Genomic DNA, 25,951 nt, shown 5'->3' on the forward strand with positions numbered 1-25,951 from the left:
AAGGGACAAGCGGTAGTAGATTGATGGATGGATAATATGATGCAATATAATATAGTATACTATAATGTAATATAATACTATAATGTAATATATAAGTACTCCGCCTACCACCCGAATGCAGCCAACATATGTTACAGCAACCCCTGTGACCCCAAAAGGGACAAGCGGTAGAAAATGGATGGATGGATGTTTGTAATATATAATAATAAATAACATCGAAAATTAAAATATGATACAAAATAATACATAAAAGTTCAATAAAACAGTAAACAACTATAAATACATATATCAGATCCAAATGAATAGATCCATCTATCCATCCATCTTCTTCCGCTTATCCGAGGTCGGGTCGCGGGGGCAGCAGCCTAAGCAGGGAAGCCCAGACTTCCCTCTCCCCAGCCACTTCGTCCAGCTCTTCCCGGGGGATCCCGAGGCGTTCCCAGGCCAGCCGGGAGACATAGTCTTCCAAACGTGTCCTGGGTCTTCCCCGTGGCCTCCTACCGGTTGAACGTGCCCTAAACACCTCCCTAGGGAGGCGTTCGGGTGGCATCCTGACCAGATGCCCGAACCACCTCATCTGGCTCCTCTCGATGTGGAGGAGCAGCGACTTTACTTTGAGTTCCTCCCGGATGGCAGAGCTTCTCACCCTATCTCTAAGGGAGAGCCCCGCCACACGGCAGAGGAAACTCATTTCGGCCGCTTGTACCGGTGATCTTATCCTTTCGGTCATGACCCAAAGCTCATGACCATAGGTGAGGATGGGAACGTAGATCGACCGGTAAATTGAGAGCTTTGCCTTCCGGCTCAGCTCCTTCTTCACCACAACGGATCGATACAACGTCCACATTACTGAAGACGCCGCACCGATCCGCCTGTCGATCTCACGATCCACTCTTCCCCCACTCGTGAACAAGACTCCTAGGTACTTGAACTCCTCCACTTGGGGCAGGGTCTCCTCCCCAACCCGGAGATGGGACTCACCCTTTTCCGGGAGAGAACCATGGACTCGGACTTGGAGGTGCTGATTCTCATTCCGGCCGCTTCACACTCGGCTGCGAACCGATCCAGTGAGAGCTGAAGATCCCGGCCAGATGAAGCCAACAGGACCACATCGTCTGCAAAAAGCAGAGACCTAATCCCGCGGCCACCAAACCGGAACCCCTCAATGCCTAGAAATTCTGTCCATAAAAGTTATGAACAGAATCGGTGACAAAGGGCAGCCTTGGCGGAGTCCAACCCTCACTGGAAACGTGTCCGACTTACTGCCAGCAATGCGGACCAAGCTCTGGTACTGATCATACAGGGAGCGGACTGCCACAATAAGACAGTCCGATACCCCATACTCTCTGAGCACTCCCCACAGGACTTCCCGAGGGACACGGTCGAATGCCTTCTCCAATGAATAGAAATATTTGAAAAATGAATGTATACTTTGTGCAAGTAATAAAAATGTATATAAACAATATTTCTTATTGAAAAATAATTATTTTAAGAAAATAAATAAATAATTTAAACATCTCTTCAAATTGCCCAATAAAATAAATGTAAAAGTATGAACAAAAATGGGATACAATTATTATAATAAATAAAGTCAACTGACAATTCTGAGGAACATGAGCAAAAGAGTTGATTAATAAATACAAAGCCTGGCAGAAATACAATAGGCGACATGGTTTAATATACTCATATTGATACTATGAAATACTTCATGAATAAAACGGTTGACTATCTAAGTCAATTCATAGAAATAACGTTGTAAACAAATAGCACAGCAGAACAGTGCGGAACATCCATCCATTTCCCACCGCTTGTCCAGTAGCTTGAAAATACTTTCAAGTGAAATAACAGCCATTGACCGACATCAAAAAAATTAATATGAGAAAGTGAAAGTAGACCACATCTATAGGATGCCATCTTTCCAGGAAGAAAAGCAGGCCTCACAAGCACATAAAAGGTCAATTTACAGGCTGCAGCGAGTGCTCCTAACAGATGTGAGATGATAATACGCGGTATAGCTCGGGTTTTAGAGTGGCTGTGCCAGCAACTTGAGGGTTCCAGGTTCAATACCGGCTTCCGCCATTCTAGTCACTGCCGTTGTGTTCTTGGGCAAGACACTTTACCCAACTGCTCCCAGTCCCGCCTACACTGGTTTAAATGTATCTTAGATATTGGGTTTCAATATGTAAAAGCGCTTTGAGTCATTAGAGAAAAGCGCTATATAAATATAATTAATTTCACTTCACTCAATAGTAGGGGTGTAACGGTAAGTGTATTTGTATTGAACCGTTTCGGTAGCGGGGTTCCGGTTCGGTGCGGAGGAGTACCGGACGAGTTCCACACAAACATATGAAGTAGCCGCCTATGCTAAAGTCTTAACAAGCTGCTCCGCTCCGTTCTGCCTCTGTCTCCTGCACAGCACCCTGCATTGTCCCCCCCACACAACCATCTGATTGGTTACAACAGTAGCGGTAACCAGCCATACAGCAGTGCGTATTCAGAGCGCATTTAGTCAGCGCTTCAGCGTCGAGCAGATAGGCGTTTAGTAGGGGAGCAATGGACTCTCCCCAAATTATACTAAACACTTCCAAGTCAACTACTTTCTAAACATCACTATGAGCCCGTTGACCTTCTAGAAACAAACTTCAGCTCAGCTCACTCGCAACCCTGGCTTTAGGTGAAGGCTAGTTAGGTTTTAGCGCAACATTAGCTCATTTTGCGGTGTGTGCGTGTGTTACGGACAGTGTTTATTGAGGTGTGTTGAAGCAGCAAAAATGGAAATTATATTAAATGAAGAGTTTCTGTCTCTGATAGTGTTTATAATAATGTAAGTGCATCATACTGTAAATCCTACATGAACTCCATGGTGTTCAGGGATTAATAGTCTCTCTTATTGCTATTGTACTATTTTTTTAGCTATAGTTACATTAATCATTAGTAGTAGCAGCCCTGTTTTGAATGGCAGGGTCCCTGCTATCACATGTTGATACAAATATAACATTTACATAATAAAAAAACAACTACAGGCTTCCCCAATGCTGTAATAGATTAAGCATGATGAGTTGACTTGAAACTGTTTAATGTTGCACTTTTTATATGTGGAAGAAAAGTTGTGTCATTTTATTTCATCCAAGCAACAACTTGAGGCCGTTTAATGTGGATTAACGTGGGCAAAATTATCATAGTGTTCCCAATGTTAAAAGGATCAAGCCATTGTTTCCAAATTTGGTAAATAAATAACCAAAAAATGTATATTTTGTTGTTTTTTTTACTGTACTGAAAATCAACCGAACCGTGACGTCTAAACCGAGGTACGTCCCGTACCGAAATGTTTGTGTACCGTTACACCCCTACTCAATAGCCATCTGCTTCACATGCATTCTATTTAACACCAACCCTGCCCTGGATTACAAATAGTCATGTTTATTTCCCCTTTGAAACCCTGACTTATGACTATCTGTTGGAGACTCCTATTACAGAGAATCCTTGCAAATGTTACTCTCCATTAAGAGCTGGGTGATAATTGGAGGAGGAGAATCAACCAGAGACTCCGGTGCAGAGTTCACTAACAATGTTGGCACTGTTTATTGGATTATTGTTTACACAACAACTGCGAACGTACTGCATATTTTCCTACTCCCTATCGTCCTCCCATGTAGTTTCTTTCCTCATTATTCATCTGAACACACACACACACACACACACACAGCACATGTACAAGAATTTGGCCCACGCTGCAAAAAGAGGCATGGAATCAAAGTAGCATCTGCAGAAGGAATATGCAGGAAACATAGTCCTGTGTGCATGTATGCATCTGCATATGGCATCAAGCACAACCACCGTGAAGAAGTCACCTTCTTTCCACCGAACCCTCCTCATCCTCCCTCATCAAATGCATCCCACTTCCTTTTCCCCTCACAGTATTGTTGTGCTTCGCCTGCCCTGCATTTAAAGGTTAGAGCTGCCATCTAGTGGAGGAAACTCACTATTACACACAGTATAATAGTTTGTGGTTTGACCAACTTAAGTAAAAAAAAATAATAATATTAAAGCCTTTTAATAATTTAATGACTTTTATGTCCTATAGATAATTAAAACCGAATGTGAAAAATAATTAAAATTATGATTATTAGGTCAACACATGTAAATAATTTAAAGAAAACAAATAAATCTACCCGTCCAACAATATTAAATGTAGTTGTTTTGTTTTTAGAAAAAATACAAACATTTTTGTTGTAATATTAAGAGGAACAATTAGTGATAATGACATTTTTTTTGCATGAATAAAGTTGAGTTTTTACAATAGGAAAACCATAATTTTATTCGAAGAAACTTGTATCATAGTGTGAAAAAAAAAAAAAGAGAAGAAAAAAAAGCCGTTATAAACAAAAATTAATGGCCAGAATTTGTTTTTGTTTGGTTCTGAATTAATTTGAAATTTAAGAATTGGAGGTAGTTTTTTCCACAATAAAACTGAGTTGTTGTTTTCTTTAAACCTTCCGGATCTTTTGGTAAAGTGTTGTGTTACGCCATTTTAGATGTTTTTTTTTAAAGTTTTATTTAAAAATTCCAATGTCCTTCACAGGTGAACGATACACTGGAAGTAAAAAAATGTCTCACAAAAATTAATTTGCAGTTTTTTTTTATTTTTATTTTATTTAAACCACAGTAAGGCTTCAACATTGCAAGCATATTTAATTTTTTATTTTTTTGGGGGTTAAAATCTCCCAGTCAACTTCAGCCCGAAACTAAAATACCAAACATCTAATGTTAATTAATTTTAACACTTTGAATGCCTTTTGATGAAATGTCCAAATTTTCAATATAGTATAAATGTAGGCAAAAATAAATATAAAGTAGTAATTTTAGCAGTATAAAGTGGTAATATTATTAGCAGAAGGGCTTTTTTGTACATACTTTACATATATATATATATATATATAGACATACACACACACACACACACACACACACACATATACATATATACGTATATATGAATTATAAAAAGTAAAGTATTAAACCCTAGAAGGAATGCGTTGCTTTTAATTGTTTCCAAGTGTCCCAGATACATTCATTGGCAGAAAAGCTCAAACATTGCTATGCGAGCACCTTTCATCTCTTGCCAAAGTAAACGGAAAAAAAACACATTCTTGTTTTTTTGGTCTCACTTTTATGAGACATTAATACATTTCCTGAGGATGTGCTTCATGTGGGTGCAGCTCAGAGATCATAGGGGATTTAGGCGATGTCCTACAGTGGAGGAATGGAGGACAGATACTTGAGACATTTTCAATGGGCCTTCCAGGCCTTGATGATGTGTTTCGAGGAATTAAATAAACACAGTCGGCATAATTTAGATAACAATGTCAACCTAAAGCACACGTGGCATTAAACGGAAGAGCTCTTCCTGAAATACTTTGCTTGTCCTTGAGGAAAAAGTCGAACGCGTCCTTCCCACAGCCTTTAATGACCGGATCCCTCTCTTGCAATAAACAATGAATCAATGTGAAGCTTTGTGCCGCCACGGAAACGGTGAACTTTCAATCTTCTTCGCACCTCCGAATCAATTTAATGTCAAGTTATGCCTCAATGTCGAGGCAAGCCCAAACAAACAACAGAAAGGCGTCGGGCTGGTCCAATCGGAGAGCCGGATAAATCACGCTTATCACATTCAGACCAGATGGAACTTCTGGATCATCCTTCTGACAAACACAACCTGGCTTTGCGTGCACTTAATTACCTTTTAAAAGTCACCAATGGAGTCAAAAACTAAGAAGCGGAGCCACCTCAGAAAACGTGGTGTTGCGTGTCAAACGACCGCTTGTACATTAGGTCAATCAAAACAAAGTGATTAACTAAGGCTATGTCTACACTAAGGCTGAGCGATATATCGAAATATACGATATATCGCGGGTTTGTCTCTGTGTGATATAGAAAATGACTATATCGTAATATTCGAGTGTACGTTCTCACGCAGTTGCTTTTTGCTGCGGGCGTACACTTCAGGCTCTTCCTTCTCACAGACAAGCGGGCGCACATTCTTACATACGTCACATACTGTCACGTCATACGTCACATACGTGTCCACCCTCGCAGAGCAGAGAGGTAGCATACTGGGCTACGTTAGCTCCTAACGTAGCCGTACGAGAGAAAGAAGGTGCGGATCTGGTAACACATGAAGGAAGACTTAATTCCCAATAAAAACAGCTGGGTTTCCATCGTCTGGCGGTGGTTCGGCTTCAAGTGGGAATATGTCGAACAGACAACCGTAATTTGTCAAGTGGGGGGGGCGGGGGACGGGGGGGGGAGTAGGGAACCTATGGCTCTAGAGCCAGATGCGGCTCTTTTGATGAATGCATCTGGCTCTCAGATTAATCTTAGCTGACATTGCTTAACATGATAAGTAACTAATATTTCTGCTGGTAATCACAGTGTTAAAAATAACGTTCAAATTATAAAACATTCTCATGGATTTTAATCCAACCCTCTGTTTTCTATCGCACCTGTTCAAGATGTCGCATTAATGGAAATAGGTATTATATTTGTTATTGGTTAACTTTTAGAATAACAATGTTATTAAAAAGAATAAGATACTTATCCATCCATCCATCCATTTCCTACCGCTTATTCCCTTTCGGGGTCGGGGGGGGGCGCTGGCGCCTATCTCAGCTGCAATCGGGCGGAAGGCGGGGTACACCCTGGACAAGTCACCACCTCATCGCAGGGCCAACACAGATAGACAGACAACATTCACACTCACATTCACACACTAGGGCCAATTTAGTGTCGCCAATCAACCTATCCCCAGGTGCATGTCTTTGGAAGTGGGAGGAAGCCGGAGTACCCGGAGGGAACCCACGCATTCACGGGGAGAACATGCAAACTCCACACAGAAAGATCCCGAGCCTGGATTTGAACCCAGGACTGCAGGACCTTCGTATTGTGAGGCAGACACACTAACCACTCTGACATCGTGAAGCCTATTATACTCTTAAAATGTTGGTCTTAATTAAAAATGCACCCATTTCGTTGTATTCAGTGTTAAAAAGTATTATATGGCTCCCATGGAAATACATTTTGAAATATTTGGCTTTCATGGCTCTCTCAGCCAAAAAGGTTCCTGACCCCCTGCTATAAAAAGTAGCATTACTGCTAATATGTAGCATCATTTGAAAAGTCACTCGCTGGAGAATGAAGAGAATTTCATAACCTTGGTAACATACCACATAGTGAAGGACGAATACTATTTGATTTCCTATTATGCAGCTCATTTTTATTTGACACTTAAGATATCTCTGACAATCTTGCACTTTATGTTTTGGAAATGACTTGAATGTTTGTGCCATTGCTTAATAACTTCAATAAATACACTTTTGGTCAATTGACTTAGTTGTGATTTCCCTCTCTGCATGAAAGTTTAAAAGTAGCATTTATGAATGCAGTATGAACAATAATGTTTTAATGTATACACATAGAATCATCATACTGCTGTGATTATATGCATCAAGTGTTCATTCAAGGCCAAGGCAAAATATAGTAATATATATCGTATATCGCGATATGGCCTAAAAATATCGCGACATTAAAAAAAGGCAATATCGCCCAGCCCTAGTCTACACAAATAACTATTAATCCCCATTTTAGCCACACTAAACCCACGTTTAAGGTTCCCCTCCTCGGACAATTTTTTTTACTTGGGTAAGTGAGCCGTGTATTTCTTGAATCCCCGGCTTTTAGCTTTGTATGGACTCGTTGATCGTTTACAAACTGAGTTCAGAGAGGAAGTAACGTCAGAAAGACTGTGCCGCACACAGGAAGTGAGATCAGAAAGAATGCGCCACAGCCAGCTTCATAATAAATCGGTTTCGTAGCTCGGAGCTAACCACTGAACGTACAGACGCTTGTGGAAATCACACATGAATACCTTAAAGGCCTACTGAAATGAGATTTTCTTATTGAAACGGGGATAGCAGGTCCATTCTATGTGTCATACTTGATCATTTTGCGATATTGCCATATTTTTGCTGAAAGGATTTAGTAGAGAACATCCACGATAAAGTTTGCAACTTTTGGTCGCTCACAGAAAAGCCCTGCCTCTACCGGATGTCGCAGATGATGACGTCGCAAGTGTGGGGGCTCCTCACATATTCACATTGTTTTTAATAGGAGCCTCCAAAAAAAAGGGCTATTCGGACCGAGAAAACGACAATTTTCCCATTAATTTGAGCGAGGATGAAAGATTTGTGTTTGAGGAGATTGATAGCGACGGACTAGAAAAAAAAACAAAAAACGACTGGGACGGATTCCGATGTTTTTAGACACATTTAATAGGATAATTCTGGGAAATCTCTTATCTTTCTATTGTGTTGCTAGTGTTTTAGTGAGTTAAATAGTACCTGATAGTTGGAAAAGTGTCTCTACGGGTGTCTTCAATCAATCAATCAATGTTTACTTATATAGCCCTAAATCACTAGTGTCTCAAAGGGCTGCACAAACCACTACAACATCCTCGGTAGGCCCACATAAGGGCAAAGAAAACTCACACCCAGTGGGACATCGGTGACAATAATGACCCAGTGGGACGTCGGTGACAATGATGACTATGAGAACCTTGGAGAGGAGGAAAGCAATGGATGTCGAGCGGGTCTAACATGATACTGTGAAAGTTCAATCCATAACGGATCCAACACAGCGGCGAGAGTCCCGTTCACAGCGGAGCCAGCAGGAAACCATCCCAAGCGGAGGCGGATCAGCAGCGCAGAGATGTCCCCAGCCGATACACAGGCAAGCAGTACATGGCCACCGGATCGGACCGGACCCCCTCCACAAGGGAGAGTGGGACATAGGAGAAAAAGAAAAGAAACGGCAGATCAACTGGTCTAAAAAGGGAGTCTATTTAAAGGCTAGAGTATACAAATGAGTTTTAAGGTGAGACTTAAATGCTTCTACTGAGGTGGCATCTCGAACTGTTACCGGGAGGGCATTCCAGAGTACTGGAGCCCGAAATGAAAAAGCTCTATAGCCCGCAGACTTTTTTGGGGCTTTGGGAATCACTAATAAGCCGGAGTCCTTTGAACGCAGATTTCTTGCCGGGACATACGGTACAATACAAACGGCAAAATAGGATGGAGCTAGACCGTGTAGTATTTTATACGTAAGTAGTAAAACCTTAAAGTCACATCTTAAGTGCACAGGAAGCCAGTGCAGGTGAGCCAGTACAGGCGTAATGTGATCAAACTTTCTTGTTCTTGTCAAAAGTGTAGCAGCCACATTTTGTACCAACTGTAATCTTTTAATGCTAGACATGGGGAGACCCGAAAATAATACGTTACAGTAGTCGAGGCGAGACGTAACAAACGCATGGATGAACGCGCAGTGTCGTGACGCGCAGTGTCTCAGGGGAGTCGACGGCAGCTTTATGGACGACAGAAGCTCAGCTTTTCTCCGGTAAGAAGCGACTTTTTAACCACAATTTTCTCACCGAAACCTGCTGATTGACATTCCGTCTTGATTCATGCTCGCTTGACCGCTGTGATCCATAGTAACGTTTTACCTCCAGGAATTTTAAACAGGGAATCACCGTGTGTTTGTGTGGCTAAAGGCTAAAGCTTCCCAACTCCATCTTTCTACTGTGACTTCTCCAATATCAATTGAACAAATTGCAAAAGATTCAGCAACACAGATGTCCAAAATACTGTGTAATTATTCCGTTTAAGCAGACGACATTTAGCTGTGTGTGTGCAGCGCTCATACTTCCTAAAAACCCGTGACGTCTTGCGTACACGTCATCATTACACGACGTTTCCATAACTAAACTCCAGGGAAATTAAAAATTGTAATTTAGTAAACTAAAAAGGCCGTATCGGCATGTGTTGCAATGTTAATATTTCATCATTGATATACAAAAAACATGCACCTGGGGATAGGTTGATTGGCAACACTAAAATTGGCCCTAGTGTGTGAATGTTGTCTGTCTATCTGTGTTGGCCTTGCGATGAGGTGGCGACTTGTCCAGGGTGTACCCCGCCTTCCGCCCGATTGTAGCTGAGATAGGCGCCAGCGCCCCCCGCGCCCCCTAAAAGGGAATAAGCGGTAGAAAATGGATGGATGGATATATAAACTATCAGACTGCGTGGTGGGTAGTAGTGGGTTTCAGTAGGCCTTTAAGAGAATGCAGCTATTTGGGATACAACACTTCTCAGACGGCAAGAAAACTTTCGAATGTCGAGGTCAGCTTTGATTCTACTTAGCAAAAAAATGTGTCCATTTTTCGAAGGACAGACAAGGAAAATGCGAGCTCCCGTGGATGTGATAAAAATGTAGCGTGTGCTTTGTATTACTTGGCTATCGAGGGAGGACTATTTAAAACGGCGAATGCTTTTGGACTGGCAAAGTAGACTGTATAAGTTATTGTCGCGGACTCAACGTCTAGGTCCAGAGTATATCAAGTCACCAAGAACGAATGGAAAAAGAAGGTGAAAGCAAAAGAGTGAGTAGTGTCCTGACCAGATATCTAATGTTGTCAAATGCTCTTTATCACACTGTTTACTTTCATGTCCAATAAGGATTTAATTAATTTATGATGGCTCAGGTGTGATTCACTACAATAGGGCCCCAAAGTACACTGAATTCCATCCATCCATCCATTTTCTACCGCTTATTCCCTTTCGGGGTCGCGGGGGGCCCTATTCACACACAGTTAAGTGAAATACCACAACACTGGATATTGTTCAGATAAGGTAAGTTTAAGAACTTGCACACAAAGCAACCCTGGAGGTGGCTATGACGTGCGCATTTTTCCACGCATGCATATTAGGTCGCGTTGCACCGGGTGACGGAAGGGGGGAGGGGCGCTTAGACAACCATTGTGTGTGTGTGTGGATAAGGTTAGGTGGAATTTGCCCTGGATAACCTTACCCGGCTTACTGTAAACGGGGCTTAAAGGCCTACTGAAACCCACTACTACCGACCACGCAGTCTGATAGTTTATATATCAATGATGAAATATTAACATTGCAACACATGCCAATACGGCCTATTTAGTTTACTAAACTGCAATTTTAAATTTCCCGCGAGGTGTCCTGTTGAAAACGTCGCGGAATGATGAGGCTTATGTTGACGCGTGATTGTGACGTTATTGGTTGGAGCGGACATGTTCTCCCAGCACCACTCACGGCTAAAAGTAGTCTGTTTTTATCGCATAATTACACAGTATTTTGGACATTTGTGTTGCTGAATCTTTTGCAATTTGTTCAATTAACAATGGAGACCATAGAGAAGAATGCTGTTGGTGGAAAGCGGTGGATTGCAGCTCCCTTTAGCAACCGAAACACAGCCGGTGTTTCTTTCTTTGTTGTGAAGCTTTAACACAAAGCGGTCAAGCGAACATGTTTCTCTACCACATGTCAACCAGCAAGTTTTTGGATGGGAAAATTGTGATATTAAGTCGGCTCTTACCGGAGACTTGGGCGGATTATGCGACCTCCTCCTGCAGCTGTCAAAAAGGCAGCTGTGATCTTGGCTCCTCCATTGGTTTCTCTCAGAGACACTGGCGGTCACCGCAGCCCTCCGACTTTCAGGTATGACTTTATAATCTCACTAAAACACTATTAACACAATAAGCAGATAAGGGATTTTCCAGAATTATCCTAGTAAATGTGTTTAATAACATCTGAATCGCTCCCACTGCCGTCACCTTTTTAGAAATTTTTTTTTAGTACTTCACTCTAACTTTCCTCATCCACGAATGTTTCATCCTCGCTCAAATTAATGGGGAAATCGTCGCTTTCTCGGTCCGAATCGCTCTTGCTGCTGGTGGCTATGATTATAAACAATGTGAGGATGTGAGGAGCCCTACAACCCGTGACATCACGCGCACATCGTCTGCCACTTCCGGTAAAGGAAAGGCTTTTTTATTAGCGACCAAAAGTTACGAACTTTATCGTCGATGTTCTCTACTAAATCCTTTCAGCAAAAATATGGCAATATCGCGAAATGATCAAGTATGACGCATAGAATGGACCTGCTATCCCTGTTTAAATAAGAAAAATCTAATTTCAGTAGGCCTTTAAGTGTGCTGTGAGCAGACTCATAATAAAGTGTCACAGTACAGAGAACTGAAGCCACAAATGATGCGACCCAATAGCAGCTGACACATGGAGAAAAGTAGGGGATCAATGATTGACACCTGTGGGACGCCACGCGTCACAAACTGAGATCGTCGGTAAGATATGAAACGAATCGATCCCTCTAATTTTCTCCTATCTCGTAGCCTTCGACCTCCGCAGCCACTCTTAATCAAACACTCGCCCTCGCCACTCTATCCTGTCTGCAGGCTGCCGGCCGTAGATAAGGTGGCTTGACAGCAGCGGGTCGGAGCCCAAAAAAAAAAAAAGGAATCCAGGGAGGTGCATTGAAGCTACACGCCGGGAACAATAGGGACGGGGACGTGGGAAGCATCGGGGACCACCAAAAATAAACAGGAAGAGCCATATCTGCCACGTATGATGTCATACAACGGTTCAACATATTCTACATTGTTCGATATCTCGAACAAAGTGTGCTGCCCACGGTCAGTGGGTTGATCATCCGTTACAGTGCAAAGCATCTGTTTAGTTCAGATCTGCCAGGTTGTTACCCAAACCTGCCATCACCAGTTCCGCTCTATTTGATTTACAGTTGCAGACGTTACACCAACATTATGTACACCATAGTCTTCCACAAGTTATCATATTTAATATGGCCCCCTGTCCCGTCTTTCCAAACACAAATATAAATATAACTAACTCAGCTGATCATATTGGAAGAATAATGTTAAGTTTTTGGGATCTTCAGCATTTTGAATGCAAGGACACGGAACTAAATTGTTGTCATCTTACAAGGGGTGAAATAAATCAACTGCTGTATTTTTTTTTGCTTTTCATTTACAATCCCAAGGTAAGACAAGAACACGCTCCTATGCATTTTAAATCATAAAATATGGGCAGTACGAGGTGACCAACAATGCAGCTAATAGGAGTAGCACTATTTTGCCTATAAGGCCCTCTAAAAAAACATCTAAAAACCACCAACAATTCTCCATTTACATGACCTGATTATTAACCAAGTACAGGCAATATTGTTATTATAAGCAACAAGCAACCAGGCTCATTGGGGCCCGGTTGCTTGTGGGGCAGGGCATTCCGTCTTTCTGCCTGCGTGGGGTGTGGTCTCTCGCTGGCTTGGGGGCTGGTTGTCTCCTTCTTCTCCCGTGCCTTGTTCTCAGCCGGGCGCGTCTGTCTATGGCCTGCGGCTGGTCGGCACACTGGACCCGTCCCTGGGAGTCCTGTCGCTGAAAGGCCTGCTCTCTTTGGGCTGGTGGTGCCTTGTTCCCTGGGCACCGCGCTTGCAGTTTTGGGTTGGCTTTGGCGCCCGCATATAGTAGGAGACAAATATATTGTACATGCATACACACATGGATACATAAATAAATGATAAATGGGTTGTACTTGTATAGCACTTTTCTACCTTCAAGGTACTCAAAGCGCTTTGACACTACTTCCACATTTACCCATTCACACACACATTCACACACTGATGGAGGGAGCTGCCATGCAAGGCGCCAACCAGCACCCATCAGGAGCAAGGGTGAAGTGTCTTGCTCAGGACACAACGGACGTGACGAGGTTGGTACTAGGTGGGATTTGAACCAGGGACCCTCGGGTTGCGCACGGCCACTCTCCCACAGCGCCACGCCGTCACATAGGCACATACACAGGTATATTCATACATACATTTGTACGTACATTCATACTCACATACATAGTCACACACAGTACATAAACACACACGATACATAAATCCACACGCACATTCACTGTACAAACATATACATACGTACTGTACATACACATATGCATCCATACACTCATGCATATCATCATGTTTCATCAAACATATTAACGTTGTTGAAAAATGGCACACTGAAAAAGCTCAACCTATTTTTTATCAAAATAATCTATAAGGTATTATTGTAAATAATGTAAATAATTCAATGTATATAATCTGATGATTAACTTGTGTGATGACTGTATTATGCTGATAGTATATATTTGTACCATGAATTGATTTACATGGACCCCGACTTAAAAAGTTTGAAAAACTTATTCGGGTGTGACCATTTAGTGGCCAATAGTACGGAATATGTACTGAACTGTACAATCTACTAATAAAAGTTTCAATCAATCAATCCAAGGTTAATAGTCCGCTAGTCTTTGTTACCCCCTTTTTATCTTCAAGTTTTTATTACATTTAGGTATTGTTGCATTTGAGGCGATCATAATGTTGATAATAGAGGTAATTATAATTATTATTCATTATTAATTGTGTTATTTCTATAATTATTGTACCATTTGTAGTGCAATAATGTTCATTGTCATTTCTGTGTGATTACCACATACAGTATGTCACTTTGATATCATTTCTGTACTGTATCATATTTGTACATATCCCAAAAACATGCACCTGGGGATAGGTTGATTGGCAAGACTAAATTGGCCTTAGTGAGTGAATGTTGTCTGTCTATCTGTGTTGGCCCTGCGATGAGGTGGCGACTTGTCCAGGGTGTACAGCGTCTTCCGCTCGATTGTAGCTGAGATAGGCGCCAGCGCCCCCCGCGACCCCAAAAGGGAATAAGCGGTAGTAAATGGATGGATGGGTATTTGCTGATGTTATCCCCCTCTTTTTCCTGCAATTTCCCCTTCTTTTTATTCTTAATTCTATCCACTCATGCGCCAAACATTAATTAAATCTGAATATTAAAGTCAAATTAAAAAAATAAGGCAACAAGAGAAGTATCCCCACACGCGTCGTCTGTTAAGTAAATATGTACAGCAGAAATGGGCATCTACATCAACAATATGATATGCCTGAGTGGTTGAGAAGGAAATGATTAAAGAAATAAAGAAATAAAATAAAAAAATAATAAAATACATACATATATTTTAAGCGCTTATGCTGACAAACTCTTTTTACCGCCGACGTGATCGCAGAATGCTAACTTGCTTACGCTGCTATATATGAACATCCCATCAGTCAGCTGCCCAATGAGAACAGACATTGTACAGTAAGTGATTGTTCTATTATATTCAAAGTTCGCATTTCTTGTTCAGTACTTAACAATACCGCTGTTTGCAGTTGAAGGAAAAATACAAAATGTTGTGATGCGTCTATGAAATGAATACGCCGGCATATGCTTAAAACTAGCAAAATACTTAAATAACATGTTGTTATGAATGTGCCTGTTAATTCAATGCATACTATAATTTTACAGTGTGTATATACAACTATGATGGAGGATTTTGGATGTTTTTTAGAGCGTGGACAAGAGCGGCTCTCAATAGCTCCATTGTTAGCTAACGTTTGTTCACATTTGTGAGTTACAATACATTGAAAAAAAGAAAAACATGTGTTTTTGTCCTAAATAACTATCATGAATGATAAGACACAACTCCAAAAAAAATGTGCAGTTCCACTTTAAGATACAGAGAACAAAAAATAAACACTTAAACACTCATAATAATGTAAACATGTTTTAATTTTCCTGAAGGAATCAATAAAGTACTATCCATCCATATATCTATCTAGCTATTAAAAGTCACAGATGTGTCTCACAAACTGTTACACATGTGTAAATTGTGCTGTTAGCAGCAATTGGTGGCTAGTGCTAGCTGTTTTTTTGTTATTTGTTATTTAAACAGGTAAATATATATGTGGGTTATTTTACCAAATTTGTACCATTTTAGTCCACAGGAAATAAACCTTATAAAAGAACGATACAATTTGGTGTATTTTCTTTCTTTAATTAAGCAAAATGTCCTGCGTGTTTATCATATTGCACATTTGATGAAATACAATTTAAAAGAATAATTTAAAGTACCTGAACACTGGAAAACTGAAAATGTGTTGCCTGTAGTGCTGGGCAATATGGCCTTTTTCTAATATCTCGATATTTTTAGGCCATGTCATGATACACGATATATATCTCGATATTTTGCCTTAGCTGTTGAATTAACACTTGTTGCATATAATCACAGCAGTATAATGATTCTATGTGTCTACATTAAAACATTCTTGTTCATACTGTATTGATATATGCTCATTTTAAACATTCATGCAGAGAAGGAAATCACAACTAAGTAAATTTACCAAAACTGTATTTATTAAACCGTTATTAAGCAGTGGCACAAACATTCATGTCATTTCACAACAGAAAGTGCAAAATTGTCAGAGACATTTTAAAAGAAGCTATTAGTGCACTTTTGTGCATGATGTCACTAAGATGACATGTCAAAACAACACTAAATTTAAGTGCACTTTTTGTACAGAACGCCACTATAGTTAAAAACAAATAAAGTGCACTTTTATGCATTATGTCACACAAGATATTTCAATAACTGTTAAATAAAAATGAGCTGCATAATAGGAAATCCAATAGTGTATGTCCTTCGCTATGTGGTAGGTTCCTGCGGACGTTATCTCCCTCTGTTGTTGCCTTTTTTTTTTCATACGGTGATGATCTGGAAATTGTTGCTTCGGCATTTTGTGGGTGTGGCACCGGCCGAGATGTTGACATGCAGAGTTTCAAGCACTATTCATTCTCTAGCGGGTGACTTTTCAAATGATGCTACACATTAGCAGTAATGCTACTTTTGTACCAACGCTTTTGCCGCATAATTGTTCAACATATTCCCGCTTGAAGCCAAACCACCGGCAGACGATGGAACCTGTGCTGTTTTTCTTGGGAATTAATTCTTCCTCCATTTGGTACCAGATTCGCACCTTCTCTCTCTTGTATTACCACTTGCACCACAGCTAACGTTACCCAGGCCGCTACCTCTCTGTTCCACGGGAGCGTATGACGTTGCACATATGTGACGTATGGAAGAAGGTGCGCTTGTTTTATGTCTCTGTGAAAAGGAGGGACAACAAAGACTGGGAAACGCAAGTAATGTAATGCCAGCAGCTAAACAAACCCGCGATATATCAAGTATATCGATATATCGCCCAGCCCTAGTTGCCTGTTTTCTCAAATTTGACTTTCCAAAGACATGCACCTGGGGATAGGTTGATTGGCAACACTAAATTGGCCCTAGTGTGTGAATGTGAGTTTGAATGTTGTCTGTCTATCTGTGTTGGCCCTGCGATGAGATGGCGACTTGTTCGGGGTGTATGACGCCTTCCGCCCGAATGTAGCTGAGATGGGCACAAGTGCCCCCCACGACTCCAAAGGAAATAAGCAGTAGAAAATGGATGGATGGATGCACTTTCTTAAAATCTAGTCATTCAATTAGTTATTTTCTTATTTAGAAATGTACGTTATTTTGCAACCCAACTTTATTTTTATTTTGTTTTCTTAAAAACATTTTTTTTTATATATTCCTCTGAAAAGTTTGGAATAATCCACAAGTCACATGGTCCACAGGAAATTATATAATTCAATCAATCAAGCAATGATTATTTATATCGCCCTAAATCACTAGTGTCTCGAAGGGCTGATTAAGACGCTCTGCAATTAAAATTAAATATACAATACTTTTTTAAAGATATTTTAACTATGGTGAGGTTATAATGATACAATCATAAATTAATCCAGCTGGGACACATTGTTGGGCAACGAGCGCCTCAAAGAGGGCCGATATTGGCCTTTATTTATATCTCTGTATTTTTATGCCATATTGCGATATACGATATATATCTCGATATTTTGCCTTAGCCTTGAATGAACACTTGATGCACATAATCACAGCAGTATAATGATTCTATGTGTCTACATTAAAACATTCTTCTTTATACTGCATTAATATATGCTACTTTTAAACTTACATGCAGAGGGAAATCACAAATAAATCAATTTACCAAAACTGTATTTATTCTTCATTCTCTTGCGGGTGACTTTTTAAATGAAATAACAAATTACTAATGCTGCTACCTTTTGTAGCAACACTTCTGCTGCATACTTTGCATATTGCTGTTGTCTGCTGAATATCTTCCCACTTGAAGCCAAACCACCGCCAGATGATGGACCCCCTGCTGTTTTTTTGGGGCATTAATTGTTCTTCCTCCATTTGTGATCAGTTTCACACCTTCTCTCTCTTGTAATGTCATTCGCACCGCTTGCACGACCTGCCTCAGCTAACGTTAGCCATGCTGCTACCTCTCTGCTTGGCGAGAGCGTATGACCCGACACGCGCGACAGTATGTGACGTATGTAAGAAGGTGGGCTTGTTTTACGTCTTTGTGAGAGGGAGAGACGAGGAGTGAGAAACGCCTGAAATGTAATGCCCACAGCTAAAAACAACTGTGTGAGAATGTATACTCAAATATTACAATATAGTTATTTTCTATATCGCGCAGAGGCAAACCCGCGATATATCGTTTCTATCGATATATAGCACAGCCCTAATATATATATATATATATACACCGTATTTTTACAATTATATGTCGCTCCGGAGTATACGTCGCACCGGCCGAAAATGCACGATAAAGAAGAAAAAAAACTTATATACATCGCACTGGAGTATAAGTCGCATTTTTGGGGGAAATTTATTTGACAAAATCCAACACCAAGAATAGACATTTGAAAGGCAATTTAAAATAAATAAAAAATACTGAACAACGGGCTGAATAAGTGTACGTTATATGACGCATAAATAACCAACTGAGAACGTTCCTGGTATATTATGGTAAGAGTCATTCAAATAACTATAACATACAGAACATGCTTTACGTTTACCAAACAATCTGTCACTCTTAATCGATAAATCCGATGAAATCTTCTTCCTCGATGTTGCTTCAAAACAACTCTGCCAACTCCAAAGGTATGCGCCGCTTCCTCTTGTCGTTTTCTGCTGCATATTTCACTACGTCCAGCTTGTAATCTGCAGTAGAGTATTTCCTTTTCGGTCCATTTTTTGTTCAGCCCTTCTCAGTTTTTATAAGTTAAGGCCAACGATGATATGGTCCATTTTAATAGCTATGGCAGTAGCATATAGCATATAGCTTAATGCACTTCTGCCATGACCCTCCCCCGCCGAATTCTTATTGGTTGACGTGTATGTGACGATTGCTGACGTATGTGTGACGATTGCTGACATTTTCTTTGTCTCTTCCGCCGAATGAGATAAAAAGTATTAATTGATATTTTACGGTCATGTCCACCGTGTTCAATGGAGAAGTCTGATCTACAAAATTTGCAGGCAGCATACCTCTGACCATGGATGAAGTACTGGCTGTCCAGAGTCGAGACCCAGGATGGACCGCTCGCCTGTATCGGTTGGGGACATCTCTACGCTGCTGATCCGCCTCCGCTTGAGATGGTCTCCTGTGGACGGGACTCTCGCTGCTGTCTTGGATCCGCTTGAACTGAACTCTCGCGGCTGTGTTGGAGCCACTATGGATTGAACTTTCACAGTATCATGTTAGACCCGCTCGACATCCATTGCTTTCGGTCCCCTAGAGGGGTGTGTTTGCCCACATCTGAGGTCCTCTCCAAGGTTTCTCATAGTCAGCATTGTCACTGGCGTCCCACTGGATGTGAATTCTCCCTGCCCACTGGGTGTGAGTTTTCCTTGCCCTTTTGTGGGTTCTTCCGAGGATGTTGTAGTCGTAATGATTTGTGCAGTCCTTTGAGACATTTGTGATTTGGGGCAATATAAATAAACATTGATTGATTGATTGATTGATTTCCCTTCGAGCCGTTCGGGATGAACTGAGATTATTTTTTCCAATCATTTTGGAACTTGCAAGCGTACTTCTTACTCGTCGTCGCCATGTCTCTTCTTCGTTCTTCTGCTTCGTCTCTGTTATGTTTTTGGACATTACTACTTGCCGTAGTTTTGAAGCAATGCATGATGGGAATCCGGATGTTGTGTGTCAGTGTATTAACGTGCCGGCTGGAATAAACAAACGCTGAGAAATAGCTCCGTGCCTGCTTAGTTTATGGGTAATAGATAAACTTACGGATAACAAAGACATATATAATAGTGAGAGAGGACGCTAAAGGCAGTGCCTTTAAGGAACTGCCCTCAATATTGTTGTCCAGGTGGAAATCGGGAAAAATTCGGAAGAATGGTTACCCTTTAAAAAGGCCTACTGAAACCCACTACTACCGACCACACAGTCTGATAGTTTATACATCAATGATGAAATATTAACATTGCAACACATGCCAATACGGCCGGTTTAGTTTACTAAATTGCAATTTTAAATTTCCGGCGAAGAATCCTGTTGAAAACGTCGCAGAATGATGATGCGTATGATGACGCGTGCGCGTGACGTCACCGGTTATAGCGCACATGTTCTTCCAGCCCGATCCAGGCTATATGTCTGCTTTAATCGCATAAATATACAGATTTCCGGACATTTGTGTTGCTAAATCTTTTGCAATTTGTTCAATTAATAATGGAGACTACAAAGAAGAAAGATGTTGGTGGAAAGCGATGTATTGCGGTCGGCTGTAGCAAAGCAAATGCAGCCGGTGTTTCTTTGTTTACATTCCCTAAAGATGATGGTGAAGCTTTAATATGGAAAAGAGCGGTCAAGCGAACATGGTTCTCTACCACATGTTAACCGGCAGGTTTCGGTGAGAGGATTGTGGTAGTAAGTTGGCTCTTACCGTAGACATGAGCGGAGCCAGCTGTCAAAGAGGCAGCTGCGACTCTCTTGGCTCCTTCGTGGCTTCCCTCAGAGACACTGGCGGTCACCACACGCCTCTGACTTTCAGGTATAACTATATAATCTCACTAAAACACTAGTAACACAATAAGCAGATAAGGGATTTTGCAGAATTATCCTAGTAAATGTGTCTAATAACATCTGAATCGCTCCCACTGCCCTTGTCTTTTTTTTTTTCTTCTAGTCCTTCACTCTCACTATCCTTATCCACAAATCTTTCATCCTTGCTCAAATTAATGGGGAAATTGTCGCTTTCTCGGTCCGAATCGCTCTAACTGCTGGTGGCTATGATTGTAAACAATGTGAGGATGTGAGGAGCCCTACAACCCGTGACATCACGCGCACATCGTCTGCTACTTCCGGTACAGGCAAGTCTTTTTTATTAGCGACCAAAAGTTGCGAACTTTATCGTCGATGTTCTCCACTAAATCCTTTCAGCAAAAATATGGCAATATCGCGAAATGATCAAGTATGACACATAGAATGGACCTGCTATCCCCGTTTAAATAAGAAAATCTCATTTCAGTAGGCCTTTAGAATGGTTAGCGTGGCTTCATTCACAATTAATTCATTTTCTTTTTACAAACAAAGTGCCTACATTGGCATTATGCAAGTAAAAATAGTAAACCTAAATGACACGAGTCAATTGACAATAACGGTCAAATTAAAGGCCTACTGAAACCCACTACTACCGACCACGCAGTCTGATAGTTTATATATCAATGATGAAATATTAACATTGCAACACATGCCAATACGGCCAGTTTAGTTTACTAAATTGCAATTTTAAATTTCCCGCGGAGTTTCTTGTTGAAAACGTCGCGGAATGATGACGCGTATGATGACGCGTGCGCGTGACGTCTCGGGTTGGAGGGGACATATTAGCGCAGCATCACTAGCGGCTAAAAGTCGTCTCTTTCATCGCATAATTACACAGTATTTTGGACATATGTGTTGCTGAATATTTTGCAATTTGTTCAATTAATAATGGAGACTATAAAGAATAATCCTGTTGGTGGAAAGCGGTGGATTGCAGCTGCCTTTAGCACCGAAAAGATATTTTAACTATGGTGAGATATGATGATACAATCATAAAACAATCCACATTGTTGGGCAACGAGCGCCTCAAAGAGGGCCGATTAAAAAAAACCAAATGTTTCTACGCTGTGGTCTGTATGGGCCGCAGCGCCACTCAGTTGTAAAACAGTTTTCCACCTCTTGTAGCAGTAATGAGAAATTGTTTGGTTAATTTCCAGACATGCATTCAAGACAGTGTATTACGAAAATTGTCTGCTGAGGTGTGTGTGTGTGTGTGTACGGGGGGTGCATTTATCATCAAGTATTTCATATATATATATATATATATATATATATATATATATATATATATATATATATATATATATATATATATATATATATTTATTAGGGCTGGCCGATATTGGCTTTTATTTATATCTCTGTATTTTAATGCCATATCGCGATATACGATATCTATCTCGATATTTTGACTTAGCCTTGAATGAACACTTGATGCACATAATCACAGCAGTATAATGATTGTATGTGTCTACATTAAAACATTCTTCTTTATACTGCATTAATATATGCTACTTTTAAACTTACATGCAGAGGGAAATCACAAATAAATCAATTTACCAAAACTGTATTTATTCTTCATTCTCTTGCGGGTGACTTTTTAAATGAAATAACAAATTACTAATGCTGCTACCTTTTGTAGCAACACTTCTGCTGCATACTTTGCGTATTGCTGTTGTCTGCTGAATATCTTCCCACTTGAAGCCAAACCACTGCCAGATGATGGACCACCTGCTGTTTTTTTGGGGCATTAATTGTTCTTCCTCCATTTGTGATCAGTTTCACACCTTCTCTCTCTTGTAATGTCATTCGCACCGCTTGCACGACCTGCCTCAGCTGACGTTAGCCATGCTGCTACCTCTCTGCTTGGCGAGAGCGTATGACCCGACGCGCGCGACAGTATGTGAAGTATGTAAGAAGGTGGGCTTGTTTTACGTCTTTGTGAGAGGGAGAGACGAGGAGTGAGAAACGCTTGAAGTGTAATGCCCACAGCTAAAAACAACTGTGTGAGAACATATAATCGAATATTCCGATATAGTTATTTTCTTTATCGCGCAGAGGCAAACCGGCGATATATTGTTTATATCGATATATCGCCCAGCCCTAATATATATATATATATATATATGACGTATGATGACGCGTGCGCGTGACGTCTCGGGTTGGAGGGGACATATTAGCGCAGCATCACTAGCGGCTAAAAGTCGTCTCTTTCATCGCATAATTACACAGTATTTTGGACATATGTGTTGCTGAATATTTTGCAATTTGTTCAATTAATAATGGAGACTATAAAGAATAATCCTGTTGGTGGAAAGCGGTGGATTGCAGCTGCCTTTAGCACCGAAACACAGCCGGTGTTTCTTTGTTTGTTGTGAAGCTTTAACACAAAGCGGTCGAGCGAACATGTTTTCTACGTCAACCAGCAAGTTTTTGGATGCGAAAATTGTGATATTAAGTCGGCTCTAACCGGAGACTTCAGTGGATTATGGGACTTCCTCCTGCAGCTAAAAAAGGCAGCTGTGATATTGGCTCCTCCATCAACTTCTCTGAGAGACACTGGCGTTCACCGCAGCCATCCAACTTTCAGGTATGTCTTAACAATCTCACTAAAACACTATTAAAACAATAAGTAGATAAGGGATTTATCCTAGTAAATGTGTCTGATTACAACTGAAACGCTCAGACTGCCGCCATCTGGAGCCGTCGCCTTTTCTTTTTTTTTGTTCTTCACTCTAACTTTCCTCATCCACGAATCTTTCATCCTCGCTCAAATTAATGGGGAAATTGTCGCTATCTCGGTCCAAATAGCTCTTGCTGCTGGAGGCTTCCATTATAAACAATGTCAGGATGTGAGGAGCCTTACAACCCATGACGTCACGCGCACATCATCTGCTACTTCCGGTACAGGCAAGGCTTTTTTATTAGCGACCAAAAGTTGCAAATTTTATCATCGATGTACTCTACTAAATCCTTTCAGCAAAAATATGGCAATATCGCGAAATGATCAAGTATGACACATAGAATGGACCTGCTATCTCCGTTTAAATAGGAAAATCTCATTTCAGTAGGCCTTTAAGCAGCAGTTTATTAGCATACTGCTACTTAGTATGCTACTAAGAATGCTACTTAGCATGCTACGTAGCACTCGACCTTGCACTTCACTTCGCTTGAAATGTGCCCAAAACGCTCCTAACATGTTCTTAAAACTTACACCAGGAGCAACACTAGAAGCAACAAGTCAACATACCCAAGAAAGAGGAGATTTGAATGAAGATGACCGAACACGAAGCCGCAATGATCCAGGAAGACGCACCGCAGTCGACCGCACCCTCTACAGTCTTGCAGACCTAACTAATCAATCTATGAGCCATCGTTCTCGCACGTATGCCTGATTAAATAGTTACAGGTATGTTTTGGACAATTGTAACACAGTTTACAGTTGTTTAAAATATTTGTAATTATTTTACGAATCGAATGCAACTCTAATCAATTACTAATTATGAATGAAACTGAGCCATTATTGTCTTTTTGCACAACAAATATTTTAACTTTTTTTTTTCCAATAAAATCAATCCAATACTCGTACACTTGCATTAAAATAATTGTGTTTATTTAAAAGGAAATAATGGACATGTATTAGCCGCTTAAACCTCAATATTAAGAATGTATCGAGAATTGCAATAATTTAGTAGTAAATTACTTACATACAGGGCTTCACGGTGGAAGAGGGGTTAGTGCGTCTGCCTCACAATACGAAGGTCCTGCAGTCCTGGGTTCAAATCCAGGCTCGGGATCTTTCTGTGTGGAGTTTGCATGTTCTCCCCGTGAATGCGTGGGTTCCCTCCGGGTACTCCGGCTTCCTCCCACTTCCAAAGACATGCACCTGGGGATAGGTTGATTGGCAACACTAAAATTGGCCCTAGTGTGTGAATGTGAGTGTGAATGTTGTCTGTCTATCTGTGTTGGCCCTGCGATGAGGTGGCGACTTGTCCAGGGTGTACCCCGCCTTCCGCCCGATTGTAGCTGAGATAGGCGCCAGCGCCCCCCGCGACCCCGAACGGGAATAAGCGGCAGAAAATGGATGGATGGATTACTTACATACAAAAAGTTGTATACATGATTTGTTGGCAATTTGGAGTGCTAACACTAGAGCAGGGGTCCCAAAAACTACGGTCCGCGGGTCGGATGTGGCCCACCAGCATCCAAAATCCGGCCCGCTGGAGTTTAAAAAAAAAATAAAAAAAATGTTTTCTTTCAATTATTATGTGTAAAATCTGTCCTTTCTAACCTATTTTCCACCGCTTGTTACTCTGTCTCCTAACCGCTCAGGGAATTCATATTGTCTTTCAGTCAATTAGTGCGCGAGGAATATATATATATATATATATATATATATATATATTAGGGCTGCGGAACTTTGGGTGTCCCACGATTCGATTCAATATCGATTCTTGGGGTCGCGATTCGATAATATATCGATTTTTTCGATTCAACACGATTCTGGAATCAAAAACGATATTTTTCCGATTCAAAACGATTCTGTATTAATTCAATACATAGGATTCCAGCAGGATCTACCCCAGTCTGCTGACATGCAAGCAGAGTAGTAGATTAAAAAAAAAAAACTTTTATAATAGTAAAGGACATTGTTTTATCAACTGATTGCAATAATGTAAATTTGTTTCAACTATTAAACGAACCAAAAATATGACTTATTTTATCTTTGTGAAAATATTGGACACAATGTGTTGTCAAGCTTATGAGATGCGATGCAAGTGTAAGCCACTCTGACACTATTCTTTTTTATTATTTTTTATAAATGTAATGATAATGTCAATGAGGGATTTTTAATCACTGCTATGCTGAAATTATAACTAATATTGATACTGTTGTTGATAATATTCAGTTTTGTTTCACTACTTTTCGTTTGTTCTGTGTTGTGTTTGTGTCTCCTCTCAATTGCTCTGTTTATTGCATTTCTGAGTGTTGCTGGGTCAGGTTTGGTTTTGGAACTGGATTGCATTGTCATGGTATTGCTGTGTATTGGTTTGTTGGATTGATTAAAAGAAATAAATAATAATCGATTTTTTAAAAAAATACAAGAATCGATTCTGAATCACACAACGTATTCTAT

The 25,951-nt window shown here is 40.7% G+C and overlaps 1 long non-coding RNA gene across 4 annotated transcripts in view; it reads right to left on the minus strand.

Annotated features, from left to right (window-relative positions):
- Positions 1-24,171, minus strand: part of LOC133537591 (uncharacterized) — a 185,737-nt gene extending 161,566 nt beyond the window's left edge. For 3 of the 4 annotated variants that reach the window (XR_009802733.1, XR_009802732.1, XR_009802734.1), the window contains exon 1: positions 24,065-24,171. This is a non-coding gene — a long non-coding RNA (uncharacterized LOC133537591). The remainder of the gene's footprint in view (positions 1-24,064) is intronic. The other variant, XR_009802735.1, reaches the window with a different exon arrangement.
- Between the last annotated feature and the right edge of the window lie 1,780 nt (positions 24,172-25,951).

The sequence above is a fragment of the Nerophis ophidion genome, linkage group LG18 (assembly GCF_033978795.1).
Source record: "Nerophis ophidion isolate RoL-2023_Sa linkage group LG18, RoL_Noph_v1.0, whole genome shotgun sequence".
In the NCBI taxonomy this organism is placed as follows: domain Eukaryota; kingdom Metazoa; phylum Chordata; class Actinopteri; order Syngnathiformes; family Syngnathidae; genus Nerophis; species Nerophis ophidion.